This window comes from Polypterus senegalus, chromosome 7 (assembly GCF_016835505.1).
Source record: "Polypterus senegalus isolate Bchr_013 chromosome 7, ASM1683550v1, whole genome shotgun sequence".
NCBI classification, from domain to species: domain Eukaryota; kingdom Metazoa; phylum Chordata; class Cladistia; order Polypteriformes; family Polypteridae; genus Polypterus; species Polypterus senegalus.
The window spans coordinates 14,505,796-14,523,739 of record NC_053160.1 but is presented as its reverse complement, the minus strand read 5'-3'; the positions used below and the strand labels follow the sequence as shown (position 1 = coordinate 14,523,739).

The window sequence follows — 17,944 nt, the reverse complement described above, 5'->3', positions numbered from 1 at the left end:
TATTTCATCAAAAATAACAACAGATTATTACTTTTCATCCATTTACACATGGGAGTAAGATGGTTTGTACTTTTCATCATCCATTGCCCATGGCTGACAGACTCCGGTCGGACTGCTATCTAGACTCATTGGACACACATTTCAGAATAGCCCCTTTGAACTGTGTTTTACCGACATTTCATCATTTGGGACTTTGCCCGGCTTCCATCCCTTTCTCAATGTCTGCAGTTACCGTGTTTCCAATTTGTGTGTATAAAGATGATTGTTTTTCTTTTTTTAATATAAAAATATGTTTCATAGTTAGGACAAAGGAGTTTGGATCTTTTCTATCACTGTAAATATCTGCATCTGCAGTGGCATCAGGGAATTTTTTTTATCTTCTTCTACTATATTCATTTTACATCTACTGAACCTTTATCTCTGCGGTGGGCTGGTGCCCTGCCCGGGGTTTGTTCCTGCCTTGCTCCCTGTGCTGGCTGGGATTGGCTCCAGCAGATCCCCGTGACTCTATGTTAGGATATAGCGGGTTGGACAATGACTGACTGACTGAACCTTTCTCTTTGACTTATCTTGATTTTTTTGTTTTTGTCCATTGAGTGGGGAGCTTGAGTTGAGGGGGAGTAAAAAACTGAACATATACATATATGTGACTTGGTGTTGCCGAGTCCAGACTTCGCTCCAGCACTTCCACAGTTGTTATAAGGATGTGGACTGGAATCGACAGTTTCATGGGAATTACAGTAAATTCAGAAAGTATTCAGACCCCTTCACTTCTTACTCTCTTTACGGTGTTGTACTTTTTATTTTAAATGGATAGATTTGCCTATTTTACCCATCAATGTACACTCAATAAACCATAATGACAAAATGATAATGTTTTTAGTTAGGTTTGTAAATTGAATAAAATCTCTCATTCATGAAGTATACCAACTCTTAATTCAGTTCTTTGTGGAAACCTCATCAGCAGTAATCCCAGCTTTGAGTCTTTTTCAGTAAGTCGCTACCAGCTTTGCACACCTGGATTTCTGTAGTTTATCCCATTCTTCATTTGGATGGGAAGTGTCTGTAAACCACCATCTTTAGGTCTCTCCACAGATGTTCTACGGGGTTTACGTCTGAGCTTTAGCCAGGCCATTTAAGACAATCAAAGACTTGTCCCAAAGTCACTCGAGTGTTGACTTGGTCCGTGTTCTGCTGAAGGGTTAACCATTGCCCCATTCTGATGTTGAATGAATTCTTCTTTTGGAACATCTCTGTATTTGCTTACATTCATCATCCCCTCCACTCTGACCAGTCATGGAGAAGCACTCCATGCTGCCACCACCATGTTTTACTATAGAGAAAGCATTAGGCAGGTGATAAGCACTATCTGGTATTCACCAAACATAGTCTTTGGAGTTCGGCCCAAAGAATTCAATGTTTATTTCATCTGGTATGCAGAGTGAGGAAGAACAGAGGTGTTAGAATACAGCACCACCCTTTGGATCAGCAAGGAATTACCACTACCAGTGCCTTTAAGCTGTCCCTAAGGTGCACGTGTGTGACGGCAGGTGGGCTTCAATTAAGTTCTAGAGACATCTCATGGAGAATTAAAGCAAACATGATGCAACTGAGCACAATTTGGATTGCCACAGTAAAGACTGAATAGTTATATGAATGGCAGATTTCAGTTTTTTTATTTGCCAACCTTACTGAAAACATGCTTTCAAATTGTAATTATGGGTTTTAAATGGTAGATTGATGGTCAAAAATGGCATATTCATCTATTTAAAATTAGATCTACAACCCAATAAATTGTACAGAAAGTGGAGGGGTCTGAATACTTTCTGAATCCACCGTAACAGTTTATGATTCGAATTCATTGCATAAAGAATATTTAGAGTATAAAAAAACATCATTTTACTTTGAGACAATCAGCCCGCATTTCTTTTGTGGTTTAATTATACTTTTCATCTACTGTTCGTATTTATTTCACCAATGCAAGAATCCACCCCGGACAAGATAATGGTCTATTGCAAAGCACCACACTAATTAAAACAACGCCAATTCAGACTCACTAATTAATGTAACTTGTAGATCTTTGGAAATGTGGGAGGAAACTGGAGGTAACACAGAAAAGTGACATGAATCTGGAGAAAATATGTGCAAACACAAATGTTGACCACGCCAATAATCAAGTACAAGCCCCTGGGGCTGAAAGGTGCCTGCACTAACCACAATGCCATGTAGTCATTCCTATAATTTATTAGTTTACCACCAACCTATTTATCTAAATATCTGTCGAAAGTTTTTTAAACAGAATGACTCCCAAATTACAAGTGTCCGAAATAAAATATAAGAGTAACCATTCAAGCTTGAGAGTAACAAGGAATTAGATTCAGGGGGTTTATGAAAAAGTACATAACTAATAATTCCTGCAATAATCAACAGATTGTAAAAAAAATGTACAAGGAAAAATCAGTAAATAAAGTACTGATAACTGTGAGCAGATGAAGATCAGTTCCTTACATTGTCTTCCTGCAGGTTGATGCACTTCTTGTATCATTTCACCAACTTCTTCATTCCTTGGTAGACAAAACTTTTGAGCTGCTCCTGAATCAAGATCTGCAATGCTTCCTAGACCTCATCATCAGAGGGGAACCTGTAAGCGCGTAGATAGAGCATCTCTAAATGGGCCGAAGATGTGATAGTGATGGTGTAGCAAGACTGTTTTTTGGCAGCACTGATCACTGAAAATGCGTCATAATAGGGCCCTTCATGTTCCCAGAGAAGGTCATGACGATTTTCTTGGAGGAGAGCAGTAATTTGAATTCCTTCTTTTCTGGAGAGGATGGGGGTTTCCATTGCATGCTTTGTCAGTTGTTATCTGGTTCAAAGTAATGGACTCACTTCAAAACACTCAGATCTTGTTCATAAGAAGTTTTTGTATTGCGTCAGCTTCTATCCATTGTGGTTATGGTGTAATTTTCAAACTGTATTTACTTTTTCATTTAACCTCATATTCAGACCCAAAACTGGCTCTACCTATTGTCACACACGTCCGCTTGGGAGGCAGTCTAAGGGCTTAATTGGGAGTAAGGTACAGAGCCAGGAGTTGATGAATGGCACTAACACCTTTTTCCCTCTTCCTGCAGACCTCATTTCCGCCTGAGATCCCACCCATTCCATCCTCCATCCCAAGCACCGTTGACCCAATCCAGTTCACCTACCATCCTAACAGATCGATGAAGGAGGAAATTTCCCACGTACTGCACACCACCCTCAGCCATGTGGACAAGAAACAGGGGAACTATGTGAGATTGTTGTTCATTGACTATAGCTCAGCATTCAATACAATAATACCCTGTAGGCTGTTAGTGAAACTGAGGGACTTGTGTACGTGGGTGCTGGACTTCCTCAAGGGCAGAACACAGGCAGTGAGGGTTGGTAAATGTGTTTCCAACACCAATACCATCAACACAGGAGCTCCTCAAGGGTGTGTTCTTAGCCCCCTGCTGTACTCCCTCTACACCCATGACTGCATGGCCACGTATTCCTCCAACACTATCGTGAAGTTTGCAGATGACACGGTGCTACTGGGCTTCATCGCGAACAACGATGAGACGGCCTACATGGATGAAGTTGCGAACCTGACATTGTGGTGTCAGGAAAACTGCCTCCAGCTCAACGTCAGCAAAACCAAGGAGCTGGTGGTGGACTATAAGCCCCTCATCATTAACAGGACTCCAGTGGAAAGGGTGAACAGTTTTAAATACCTGGGGGGGGTTCACATCTCTGTGGACCTGACATGGTCTGAACACATCCAAAAGGTCAAAGTGGAGACTCTACCATCTCAGACAGCTTAGGAACTTTGGGGTCTCTTCAGGGATTCTAAAGACTTTCTACTCTGGCACTGTGGAAAGTATCCTGACACAGAACATTAAATCCTGGTTTGGAAACTGCTGTGTTCAGGACCGAAAAGCCCTACAGAGAGTGATCTGTGCAGAGGAACGATGCTGCAGGTCAGCTCTACCATCTCTGCAGGACATTTACACCAGAAGATGCAGGACCAGAGCTCTCAGGATTATCAAAGACTCCTCTCATCCCAGCAATAGCCTGTTTCATCTGTGAAAATCAGGCAAAAGGTTTTGTAGCATCCTGGCCAGGACAGAGAGACTCAGAAGGAGTTTCTATCCTCAGGCCATAAGACTGTTAAATCAGAACATGCCATCTCATCCATGACCCTCCACATACTTAGACTGGACTGTAAGTTGGTACTATGCCGTCTACCCTTACCTTGTTTTGGAATTGGTCTGTCATTTAACTATGCACCTGTCTAACTTAGGTTTTGCACAATAATCACTGTACTATTGCACCTTAACACTTAATTGTACTTTATTCACATAATGTTACTTATTTAGTATGTTCTATTATACTGTTATCTTTCAATCTATGACTTTTTGTTAATCTAAGTAATATTCTTCTAACTTTGCAAAGTTTTTGATAAGCGGATCAGGATGCATTTCACTGCATGTAGTCCTGTATAACTATGCATGTGACAAATAAAGAATTTTGAATCTTCTCCTATATAAACCTCTTTCATATTGTTAGCCAGTCAGATTTTGGCTCAGTCTTATATGAGTACTCTTTTGTTGTTAAAAATTGCTTTCAGGGTGTATGGGGTGGATTCCCCAACCCTTTACCATGGTTCTTTTCACACTATGCATCCAAATGTTCCCTAACACACTGCACAGAATGAATTATTTAAGTGAAAACTGACTACAGTAGGCTCACTATAAGGTTAATATAATTACAAGGTAAAATAAAGCTGAAAATGACAGTATAGGGTGGTCCAGATCTAATTATGTAATTTGCTATAACTTATTAAGTTTATTACATAGAAAATCACCCGAAAAATCCCGGACCATCGAGAAGTGTGCGAACTGACGACATGAAGAATCATCTTCACGCCGAACTGGAATCGGCCCCGCATAAATCAAAGTCATCCAGACGATCTGGACCTGCATAATTAGATCTGGACCACCCTGTATTGGTAAAGTCACACCCATTTTGACGAAAAGGAGTTTCTTTTTCCTGTGACCATTTCTTCACCACAAAGTTGAAATCTTCAGTGATGCCAAAAAACACTTGGTTGCTCTCCTCTGCATAGTTCCAAATGCTTGAATTATTTCTACCAAGTGTATTCCAGGACTTAAGGACGTGGCGTACTGTGACAGACTCGGAGAATTAAACCTGTTTAGTCTTGAGCAGAGGAAACTGTGTGGGAACCTAATTCAGGTATTCATAATCCTCCAAGGCATCAATAAATTAAATTCAGCGATATTCTATCAGCTAAAGGGGGAAAACACGTAATTAAGGACATCTGTGGAAAGTAAAGAGGAAGTGCATTTAGGACTGAAGCTGGGAAGCACTTCTTTACATAAAGAATTCTGGGACTTTGGAACAAACTTCATAGACATGGAGTTGAAGCAGAACCCTCAACAAACTTTAAGAAGAATCTGGATGAGAAATTGGGATAGCTTAGCCATTAGCTAAATAAACACGTTTGATGGACTGAATGGTCTCCTCTCATTTGTCAAATTTCTTATGCTTCTTATAATTTTGCAGTATAGGATGCATATTTGATAAATGGATCTTTTGGGGGAATGAATGTAAGATCACTTTGAGATCAGACCATAGTGCATGGAAGTGGAGGCCTCTTTGTAAAAAAGTGCCAGACCTGAAAAAGAGGCGGAATTCTTTTCTGATGAAATTAAAATGTTGCAACCACAAGGGGGTACAACGGAGCCATGAACACAAGACACAACTACATGACACTAACACAGCTTAGGGATAAAGATTTTTTATTACCCAGAGACACATTTACAGGCTTTCTTTAACAATCCAACGCAGTATTTTTTGTTAATAAAGCCACCTTCTCCTCTTCCATTTCCTTCCACTCCTCCACATGAACTTTTGCCATCTGCTTCTGGATGAGGCATAGCGGTTCCTTTTATGTCAGACCTAGGAGCACTTCTGGTGTCACAGCATTGCATGCTGGTTCATACAGAAGCTCTCTAAAATAGTGATGTCCGTTCTCCACAATAAGCCCCTACCCTCACCCAAAGGCCCCAACAGGATTGCCCTTTTGGGCTACAGTACGCGAAGGGAACTCTGCAGATGTCCATATTGGGTTTCAGCCAGGTGAGCACTGCCACCTTTCGTGCCTGGGGACAAAAGGTTCACTCGTCCTTTGTCCATTCATTATTTGATCATCCTGCCTGGGACAGAAACTGAGAACCATCCTGCCCTGACTTTGTATCTAGTTTTGACTGAGTGGCTGTGCAGGTAGTCAATCCTGACCCCAGTCTATCCAATCCATCACTTACAACAAGCACAATTAAATGTCTTGTGGAACTTTAAAGATACACATCTGTTCTTTTACTATGTCTTCTCGCAGCAGTTATTTCAATCAACCATAAAAAATAAAGCACTCTTTACATATATTATTGTAATTCCATCCATCATCCAACCCGCTATATCCTAACTCAGGGTAACGGGGGTCTGCTGGAGCCAATCCTAACCAACACATGGCGCAAGGCAGGAACAAACCCCGGGCAGGGCACCAGCCCACAGCAGGGTACACACACACATACATACAAGGAACAATTTAGGATCGACAATGCACCTAACCAGCATGTCTTTGGACTGTGGGAGGAAACTGGAGCACCCGCATGCAGACACGGGGAGAACATGCAAACTCCATGCAGGGAGGACCTGGGAAGTGAACCCAGGTCTCCTTAATGCGAGGCAGCAGCGCTACCACTGCGCCACCATGCCGCCCTATTATTGTAATTAAACGAGATAAAGAAAAGCTCCAGAATTGATTCCAGTTTTGATTCATGAAAAATGAAACCAAAGCAATGACACAACATGCTAAAGCCAGCATTGCCATGGCTGTTCGGATAAAACAGGCATTAGTGCAAGAATGATTACTTTGTACCAATAACATATTACAATACTTAGTTAATTAAAAGGGTGATTCAGCCACAAGAATGGATCAGCATAATGCAATAAGAGTGTCCTCTGTTGAGGGTTACATTATTGGTAACATTCATTTTGGCAATCATATCAATTTTAAGTTATTATCTGCCTACAAAAAAAAAAGGATAAATAACTGCACCCCTTTTCCCCTGATGCGCATAAACCAAAAAAGCATGGCAACTCATAATCGTACTGCATGTGATTTAGCTAGCCCCAAATGTATTTTCACCAAACTAGAAATAAGATGGAACACTGTGTACTTTAATATACCGCCTAGCACACAGCTGCTCAGGCCCAGTCCCCTGGAGGCTGCTGGATTTTCTCTGAACAAACAGACATACTGTAGATTAAGAACAGCGCGTATTACAAAGAAGAAGATGATACTAATATTGAGATGTATACACTCGCTAAAAGGTTGCATTGTAATAAGGATTTGGAAAACATGCAGGCAAAAATTTTAAACATCAGAGTCAAAATCAAGAGAAATTCTGCAGAACCTCTAGGAACATTTTACTGCTCAAAGGTTGACCTTGGATGGCTTGTGAGACTTGTAAGAGATTCTCATTTATGTTTAATTTATAAATCAGCTTTGTTACAGATGTTTCTCATAACATTCCTTAGGAGACGTAGCTTTGGACAAACAGGAGACATGAGATACAGCTGACGTGAAAGAGGTCAAAACTGAGAATTTGGTTTGAAAAAGCATATTAGGTTTTGGTGAGATCTCTCTCTAGCCTTGCATATTTTTTTTTTACCTCACCTGGTTATTGTTATTTTTATTCAATGTAATGAAAATGGGACAAAGGCCAGTTTTGTATTACATCTTAGCAAAGTTGCAGTAACAAAAGCCGTCTGTGAATTTTCCAACTGGGAGATACCACATGGAAAGCCATTCACATTAATTTTCTCTTTGGGTCTCTTGGAAGCTTGCATTTCCCATATTTCCCATAGCATGTGAATGTAGGATCTGCCTCTAGTGAAGTTAAACAGTAGATAAGCCGAGTTGATGGAGTGTGTATCGTGCATGTATGTGACTTTGGTGATTTTTTTTTTTTCTTCAAGCCACCAAGAGACAATGACGATTGTGTTTTTCGACATTGAGAGTTTATTCCCCAAGAACAGACTGTTAATCAACAACATTACATTGAACTGCTGAGGCCTCTACGGGAAAGCATCAGAAGAAAAATGTCTGTGATCGTGAGTGCCTAAGCAGCTCAGTTTCACTTTAAAGCAGGAGCTGTTTGTTTGAGGGCGTAGCAAAGGAGAGAAATAATATAAAACTGAGTGCCATTATGAAATAAGCTGCACATCCTCTCTCTGACACAACAACACTGAGGACTTTCAGCTAACAAATTATTCAGCAGAAGTGTGTGAAGAAACACAATGGGGGGCTCCTTTATACCATCAACAATATGCCTGCATAAGGCCTCATTGGGACTATCTATCTATCTATTATATAGTGCCTTTCATATCTATCTATTATATTGTGTTGTATCTATCTATTATATAGTGTCTTTCATATCTATCTATTATATAGTGCCTTTTCTATTTATCTATTATATTGTGTCATATCTATCTATTATATAGTGCCTTTCATATCTATCTATTATATTGTGCCATATATATCTGTCTATTATATAGTGCCTTTTCTATTTATCTATTATATTGTGTTGTATCTATCTATTATATAGTGCCTTTCATATCTATCTATTATATTGTGTCATATCTATCTAACTGTCTATTATATAGTGCCTTTCATATCTATCTATCTATCTATTTATCTGTGCCCCCAACACATCTGCACTGACACTGTGTTGTCAGTCAAAGTGTTTTTGCTTCACACATTCCTGTATTTGCCAGGCTGTTCTCTCCGTGACTTCATTTTATTTCACAAATCTAAATAGAGACTATAGGGAAAAAGATTTGCTACCATGGGAGAAATCCAGGAAAACACTGAAGGCTCTAGACATGATAACAAAAGGTGCACATAGGAAATGTTTTCAGGAATGGAAGAAGTGCTTGAACAAGGGTATGGCACCTCAAAGAGAGTATTTTGAATGTGATTAAAATGGAATTGCTGTAAGTTTTAAAATAAGTGTCTTTTTTTAAGCAATTCTGCAAACTTTTACATCCCTTCTCATAACTTTATTATTGTCTTAGTTCTATGATGCATATGTTCATACAGTGAAACAAAACTTTGGTAATAGTACAATATATAAATGATTTAAAATTTTAAATATATACAAATGTAGTGAATGCCATTGTGGATGATGGCATTTGTTCCTTTCCAGGTTTTGACTTATTTATATATTTTTAATGAATGATGTTTTAACTAATAACTTATAAAATTTTAATGAATATTAACTTATATAATTTTAATAAATGGTGTTTTAACTAATATTAATAGCAAGATGGGGAACTTATTTCAACTTCTTTACCCCTTTCATAGGGTAATATTGATTCTGATTTTATGCTAGTATTGGACATGTTGTATTAATTGATATTTTTTCAATTGCTAATTATTGATTCCTGCTCTATTGAGTATGCATTCATGTTCGGTTGAAGACAATTGAACAACAATTAGTCAGAGACCCTCTAACACTAATGCACATCAATTGAATGGCAGTCTTCTGTCTGTGTATGAAAGCCATTGAGCCACCACAAATCTCCTCCTTGTGCTCCATTTTAACTCCATTGTAAAGTGCTGTTAAAAAGCACGCATTTAATGTTCTCTACTAACATGTGGCATTGCATTCTATTATCGTTATTACTTTTGAATATGACTCATTACTACTAAGCTATTTAATAGACAAAACTGTGATAACTGACTCTTGGATGAAGTAAATCAAAATGAGGAATGCTCCAACTTTCATATCCATTAAGTTAGTCACCGAACGCACCTGAATGTTAAGCCAAATGGACATCGCCTAACTTGTTTCAGTTACATTAATGAGTGTTTATACCCATTATAACTGTGTAGCTGTGTAAGCCCGTGCTGTAAAAAGCCCAGGGACCTAGAAACTATTGAAATTGTCACCTCGCTTGTGTATTAGCGGCTAAGTGACTGTCTTTCTTCAGAGGTTTCCTTTTGCTGTCGTGTTCGCCTCACTTGTGTGTTAGCAGCGGGAGAAAAAGTAAAAGGGATACCGTTTTCCAGATGTGCTCACCTCGCTTCTGTATTAGCCGCTAAGCGAGTGTCTCTTTCTTCAGAGGTTTCCCTTTACCAATGTGCTGACCTTGCTTGCATATACTCAGAGGTGAAGCTCTTACCCCGACTCCACCTCTCACTTCTGGGCTGGACAGACAGACACACACACTTCCACGCACAGATGTTTATATATAAGATGTGGCCATAAGTATGTGCACCCCTAGAAATGATTGTGTGGAGGTGTTTCACCCACACCCATTATTAGCAGGCACATAAAATCAAACACACAGCCATGTCAGCAGTACCTGACATGGAGACCCAGAAATGCCAGTACTTCCAGTTTAAGTCGGATTTCTTAACAGAATGGATGTCCTTTCTTGGAGATTTTTTCTCCGTGATATAATTACGTTATAGTTCATAGACGTTTAGGGGGGATTTGTGGTGCGTTAAGTATGCAGGTATGCAACAAACACAACCGTTGTTCACAGAAAAGCCAGTGCATACCGGCCCACCTCACTGCATGCAGTAGAATGGATCATGCTTAAGAGCTCTGTGACTTTAAATGTGGTAGTGTCATAGGATGCCACCTTTGCCACAGGTCAGTACATTAAATCTCCACTCCTCTAAATCTTCTCCAGTCAACTGTAAAAGCTGTAATTGTAAAACGGAAACATCAAAAAGCAACAACAGCTCAGCCATGAAATGGCACACCACACAAAGTCACAGAGCAGACTGCAGAAACGCACACCGAGTAAAAATCAACTACTAATCCTCTGTGGCATCACTCACAACAGAATTCCAAAATGACCCTGAAAGCAACATCTTCACAAGAATTTTGTGTCTGGAGCTTCATGAATTGGATTTCCATGGCTGAGCAGCTGCATTCAAGGCTAAGGTCACTGTGTAATACCAAATGTCATCTAGAGTGGTGTAAAGCAAACCCCATTGGACTCTGGAGCATTGGAAAGGTGTTCTCTGGAGTGATGAACTATAATTTACTATCTAGCTGTCAGATGGACAAATCTGGATCTGGTGGATGCCAGGAGAACACTACCTTCTCCATATTGTCTACTGTAAAGTTTTTTTATGTGGATGAATAATGGTCTGGGGCTGTTCTGCCTCGCAGATTAGCTGTTTGTTATTCAAAGGAATGTTAACAAAACTTTATGAATATTCATAAATAAATATTCAGCAGTGTCATTCATGTCTCTTCTGACTCCTCGTATGAAGTCAGTAGATGGATTGGAAGAGCATGGGGGGTCATGAGGTCACTGGTAAGGGATGTGTGGCGCTCCTGATATCTCTGCAATAGAATGAAGGTTCAAGTCTTTAGAGTCCTGCTGCTTCCTGTCTTGCTATATGATTGCGAGACATGGACGCTATCCAGTGACCTGAGGCAAAGACTGAACTCCTTCAGTACTGTGTCTCTTCAGAGAATCCTTAGGTACCATTGGTTTGGCTTTCTGTTGAATGAGCGGTTGCTCATGGAGTCCCGAATGAGGCACACTACCTGCATTGTGAGGGAGCGTCAGTTACGGCACTATGGCCATGTGGCGTGATTACCCGAGGGTGATCTGGCTCACGTGATCCTTGTTGTTGAGTATCTAAGTGGCTGGACCAGACAAAGGGGACACCTGTGTAACACCTGTCTATGGCAGATAGAGGGTCATTTCTGGCGGGGGGTTGCCAACCGGGATCCCGAGCTGTTTCTTCATGTGCTAGGTGCGGCAATGCTCTGTACCAGTGCATGCTCCCCAACCTGACCTGACATGTAGATAGTTGTAAGGAAGCGGAAATAGAATTACAGGAAGTCAGTAGTTAGACAGCAAGCTTCACGAATAGTTAGTGTTTGTAAGTCCCATCGAAGCAAAGCCCGTAAGTATTATTTTAGTTATTTGGATAAATATATAGTGAAATTATATTGTTTATTTTAAATTGGTAACTATTTGTAATTTGCTTCTTTTCAGTTTCACGCTAACTTCATAAAATCGAAATAACATTGGAACAAGGCATTATGTCCTGACTCTATGAATCTTTTGTGAAGTGCAGTTTGGCTGCTGTTTAGTTTCCGGTTCAAACACCAAAGACAAGAACAGTAGAGGGACTGTTTTTCAGGGTATGCACCAGGCCCCTTAGGTTATAGGGAAGGGTACTGTTAATACCACAGCAATCAAAGACATGTTAGATAATTGTGATCTTCCAACTTTGTGGCAACAGTTTTGGAAAATCCCTTTTCTGTTTCAGCCTGACTGTGCCTCTGTGCACAAAGCCAGGTCCACAAAGACATGGAGGAACTTGAGTGGCCTGCACAGAGCCCTGACCTCAACCCTGTTGAACACCTTTGTGATGGACTTGATTGCTGTGGCAGGTCTTCTCATCCAACATCAGTACCTGACCACACAAACAAACATTTGACTAAATGAACACAAATTTCCACAGATTCACGCCAAGAAGAGTGGAGACTCTTAATCTACATGCCCATGGTTTTAGAATCGGACACCCAACAAGCTCATGTAGATGTCCACAGACTTTGGACCATGCCATGTATACCCCCCTATTTGTTCCTTTTCAGGAATCATGATAATGTTTTGTGGTCTGGAACATTTTAATAATTATCAGTCTCAGTCCTTCTCTGTTATTTCTTTTCTAGCATTTTATTGAAAAGGATCCTTCATTATGAACACAGAGACACGTGCTAATGCTGTTGCAGCTGTTGGTTCCCTTTTCATTTTAATCTCAGTGTTAATTGACAGCTGGTTAAAATATGAAGCAACTATAGGCTCTGGGGAAGGGTAAAAAAAATGTAAGGATTTGGCATGAGTGGAATACAAATTAGGGCAAAAAAGTCTATTTCATTAGCAGCAGTCATTGGCTTCTAGTTAAGAGGCAGAGAGCATGAAAGTCCTGCAACCGTCGTGGCCTTCCACAAATATCAGTGACGGCAGCTTTACGGCAACATCCATCCATCTATCCATTCATTTTCTAACCTGCTCTCCAGTTTAACTCTAAGGTAACAGAGAGTCTACCTTGGCAATTTTGGGTGCAAGAGAGGAACCAGCTCTGCATAGGGTGTCAATCTACTGCAAGGCATCCTCACCCACACAATCACACTTATTCAAACTGGGACTAGTTTATGACAACAAATCCAGTTTTCAGTTAAAAAGTAAACTACACTTCCGCTGTCTGTATGGAGAAAATTAAGCAAGACTTGCATAGATGGTCAACCCTTCATCTCACTTTAGCTGGAAGAATTAACATTGTCAAGCTTCCTAAGCTTCTCTTTTTATTTCAAAACATCCCAATATACATCAATAAATCATTTTTTAAGAAATTAGATTCAACCATAACCTCGTTTATTTGGAATTCAAAACATCCAGGTATCCAAAGAGCGACCCTACAAAGACCTAAGGTAAAGGTGGCATGGCAGATGAACACAAACAGCTTGGTCCACAATAGAAGTAAAATCCTGCTGTACTTCTTTATATTCTTTGCTTTGTACCCCAATAAATACAAGTTATCACCAATATACTAGCAACCCAATTGTGCTTCACTCACTCAGAATATCCAACCAATTTAGAAAGCATTTTAAGATAAAGAATCTCTTATCTGTGGCGCCTCTGCACGAGAACCACCCTTTTCCACCCTCTCAAACATATGCAGTTTTCAATATCTGGAAAACATTTGGGATTAAATCACTTAGAGATCTGTACATAGACAACGTCTTTGCATCCTACGAACGATTATATTCCAAATTTAATTTTCCAGCAACATATTTCTTTCACTATCTTCAAATCAGAAACTTTGTTAAACAGAACCTGCCCGATTTTCCTCACCTCCCACCTACCTCGATGCTGGAAAAAATATTGCTCAGTCTTGACGACTCATACAGCATTTCTGCAATATATAAAACTATTTTACAGTCCCTTCCTTTCAAAGATCCAAGAGGACAGTGGGAAAAGGATCTCTCACTCAATATTTCAGAAAAGGAGTGGAAGGTAACACTGCAGAGAATTCACTCGAACTCCATATGTACAAAGCATACGATTATTAAACTCAAAATTATATATTGAGCACATCTGTCTCATTTAAAATTGTCCAAAATGTTTCCAGGGCAAGATCCAAACTGCAAACGCTGTAATCAAGTCCCAGGCTCACTGGGTCACATGTTCTGGACCTGCGCCAAATTAACATCATTCTGGACCAAAATCTTTAAATGTCTATCAGACAGCCTTGGTGTCACAGTCCCACCTAATCCACGAACAGCTGTTTTTGGTGGGCTCACAGAGGGGCCTAAAGTGGAGAAGGACAAACAAACTGTGATTGCCTTTGCTATACTATTGTCACGTAGACTTATCGTGCTCAACTGGAAGAATCGTAACTCTCATATTTTAAGTCAGTGGGTAACTGATGTTTTATACTATTTGAAACTGGAAAAAATCAAATTCTCACATAGAGGATCTGTGCAGAACTTTTTCAAAACCTTGCAGGATCTAATCAATAACATTTTAGAATAAGCTTTAAAAGTACAGAGGAAGCAGATTCTCTCCACTTTTTTCCTTTTTTTCATTTATCTTTATTCACTTATTAATTCATCGACTTACTTATTTTTACTAGCTTCAAGTTTTACTTTGCTGGCTCGAGCTCTCTTTCCCAGGGGTGGGGGTTGATTTGTTTTTCTATCTTATGTTTGTAGAAATTGATTTATTTGTATGGAATGTTGTGTGATTTTAAGAAAATCAATAATACATACTGCGGTGGGTTGGCACCCTGCCCAGGATTGGTTCCTGCCTTGCGCCCTGTGTTGGCTGGGATTGGCTCCAGTAGACCCCCGTGACCCTGTGTTCGGATTCAGCGGGATGGAAAATGGATGGATGGATGCATGAACTACATACTCAAGGATAATGGTGGGAATTAAAGAAGGAATGAAGACTGAATCAGGAAACACTTCTTTATGGAAATAATCATAGTGATAAAGAAGACATGATGACTTTTTTAAAAGGTTCATAGATTAAATACTGAAACATCTTATCTACTAGCTAATATAAAAAGTGTAAAGTAATGAAAGGCCCTTTCTTGTTTGTTAAACACATTATTGTTTTTACCATTGAGCCTGAAGTTTTTTTGGTCTACAATTTTCTCTTTTGATATTCATCATCATTTTTATTTGGTAGACTTCCCTGCATTCCCGTTCTTCTTGTTTTGCAGATTCCAGTTCTGAAACACTTTTTCCTGTTTTTGCTTCAGGTAATCGTGACTTTGCTTCCATCAGTGTTGAATGAAACATCAATGGTTTCCATAGAAAACCTCCGTTGTGATACTTAAGTATTTTACTTCTACTTTTTCTTCTTTGGAAGAAACTAAAGTCATTCCTCTTGCTTTCTGTAGTAGCTGTTTACCCCTTTTACAAAATCCTTTTTTCTTCTTCTTCCTCCTCATCTTTTCCAACTCCTATGTTGGGTCAATGTGCCTGATCAATGTTCTCCAAACATTTCGGTCCTGCAGCTCTTCCCCAGTCAGACCCTTTTCCTTCAGATCTTCTTTACTTTCCAACTTTCCAGCCTCCTCTGCTTTGGCCTCCCTCATTTTCTCTTCCTCTGTACTTCCTTTCCCATCAATCTTTTTACCACGTATTCATTGCCTCTCCTCATCACATGCCGATACCACTTCAACCTCCTTCTCTCTACTTTCTTTCATATCTCTCCCTCTTTTGTTGTACCTCTGATTGTCTCATTTCTTATTCTGTGCCTTTTTGTAACTCCACACATCCATCTCGATATTCTCATTTCTGACAGATCTAATTTCTTCTCCTGCACTCCCTTTACTGCCCTTGTCCCGGCTATATAAATCATTGCTAGTCTTATCACTGTCTTAAAAACCTGACCTTTAGCCTTTGCCTTAATTCTTCAATCAGACAATATTCCTGATGCCTTCTTCTAATTGTTACATCCGCTCTGCAGTCTGTGGGTTAGCTGTGCATCTACATTTCTATCTTGGGCTACCACTGATCTTAGAATTTAAATTTATCCACTCTTTTCAATAGCCCATCCTTGCAGGCTAACTTCTGAATCCTGATCACCATTTAAACTCAGATATTCTGTCTTCTTCCTATGTATCTTCCGCCCTCTATCTTCTGAAGACCTTCTCCATTCTTCCAGATTCCTCTCCACTTCCTCTTTTCTGGTGCTGCACAACATAATGTCATCAGCAAAAAGCCTGAAACAAGGGGGTTGGTCTTTTATCCTATGACTCTGCACATCCATAATCAGATCAAAGAGGTCAGGACTTCAAGAAGACCTCTGGTGCAGACCTTCTCGAACTGGTATAGTTCTATATTTCTATAAGTCTGTTACCACAACACTGCTTTTAAATGAAGTCCTCACTCCCTCATACATATCCCAGACAATCCTCACACACTTCTCTAGTTCTCCTTTCTCTCTCATGCACCTCCAGACCTCTTAACGTGTCACTCTACCATAAGCCTTCTCCAAATCAATAAACACCATATATGCAAATCTTTATATTTTTCAGAATCCTATAAAATGTAAATATAAAATGTAACAACCAACAATGAAGAGATTAAATAGGTCCAAATTAATTTTTTTCTTGAGTCAAAATCAATCAAATTGGAAAGTTGGGGCATGAGATCAACAGAGGCTGTCACTTGGTGGTTGCTATATATTGCTGCTTTTAAATAAAATAGACTGGTCTACTAAAATGGGTATGATTAAATTTATGCCTCAGCAGATAAAGGATTAAAAGTATAGCATGTGCCTGTAATATGCATTCAATTATTGTCACTTGGTTGCATGATACATAACCGCTTTGCCTCTAGCTGTCACTAGACCTTCGAAGAACAACACCTGACTGCAACAGGAAATATTGCAAAATAATGTGATACAGCTATACACCACTTAACGCCACAGTCATAATGTTCCTGCCTTGCAGTAAGGACACCAGGGTTCGTGTCTCAGGTCCTCTCTGTGTTGACTTTGCATGTTCCTCACGTGTCTGTGTTGGCTTCCTCTGGGTGCTTCGGTCTCCTCCCACAGTCCAAAGACGTGCTGGTTAGATGCGTTGGCGCCAGACTAAATTGGCCCGTGTGTGAGGTAGGGGTGTGTGTGTGTGTTTGCTTTGAGATAAACTGGCACCCTGTCCAGAGGATTGTGCCTGCCTTGTGCCTGTGCTAACTGGGATAGGTTCCAGCAGGTCCCTGCGATCATGTTCAGGACTAAGTGGGTTAGAAAATGGCTGACTGACTAACCCCTTAACTTTTACAATATGTTCTGTGAAACAGGATGTAATGTGATATATTCACCATTTTATATATAGTACTTAGTGAAGCTGTATGGGACATTGTAGTGTTCCTTTTTTGACTAAATATAGGGAGATAAAGCTACAACAACCCAGAGATGCTCGATACACAAGATAAGGTGCTGCTACCTATGACTTGAAGAACACAGTAATAAGGTAAACTTTTTTATTTGTAAGTAAGGAAAGATCACATTAAATTAATGATAGAAAGTATAATACAGTACTGGCAGCGCAATCACTTTGTATACAAGAGACATGAGATATCTGTGTTGCATGCAAGAAGCTGTGGCTTTCACCACATCCGGTTATGTCCCATCCGACTGGGATTTCTGAACTCTATTATAACCTTATGGGATCACAGACCACATCTATATGCCTGAACATACATTAAACAGGGGTATAGCTGTAATTATTTTGAAATAATGGAAGATCTATTGCTAAATAACACAATTCTTTTGTGAA

The 17,944-nt window shown here is 39.8% G+C and overlaps 1 protein-coding gene across 4 annotated transcripts in view; it reads right to left on the bottom strand.

The window, feature by feature from the left end:
* The window catches only part of LOC120532335 (complexin-1), a 153,478-nt gene that overhangs the window by 64,498 nt on the left and 71,036 nt on the right, over positions 1-17,944 (bottom strand). The gene's annotated exons all lie outside the window — the stretch shown is intronic.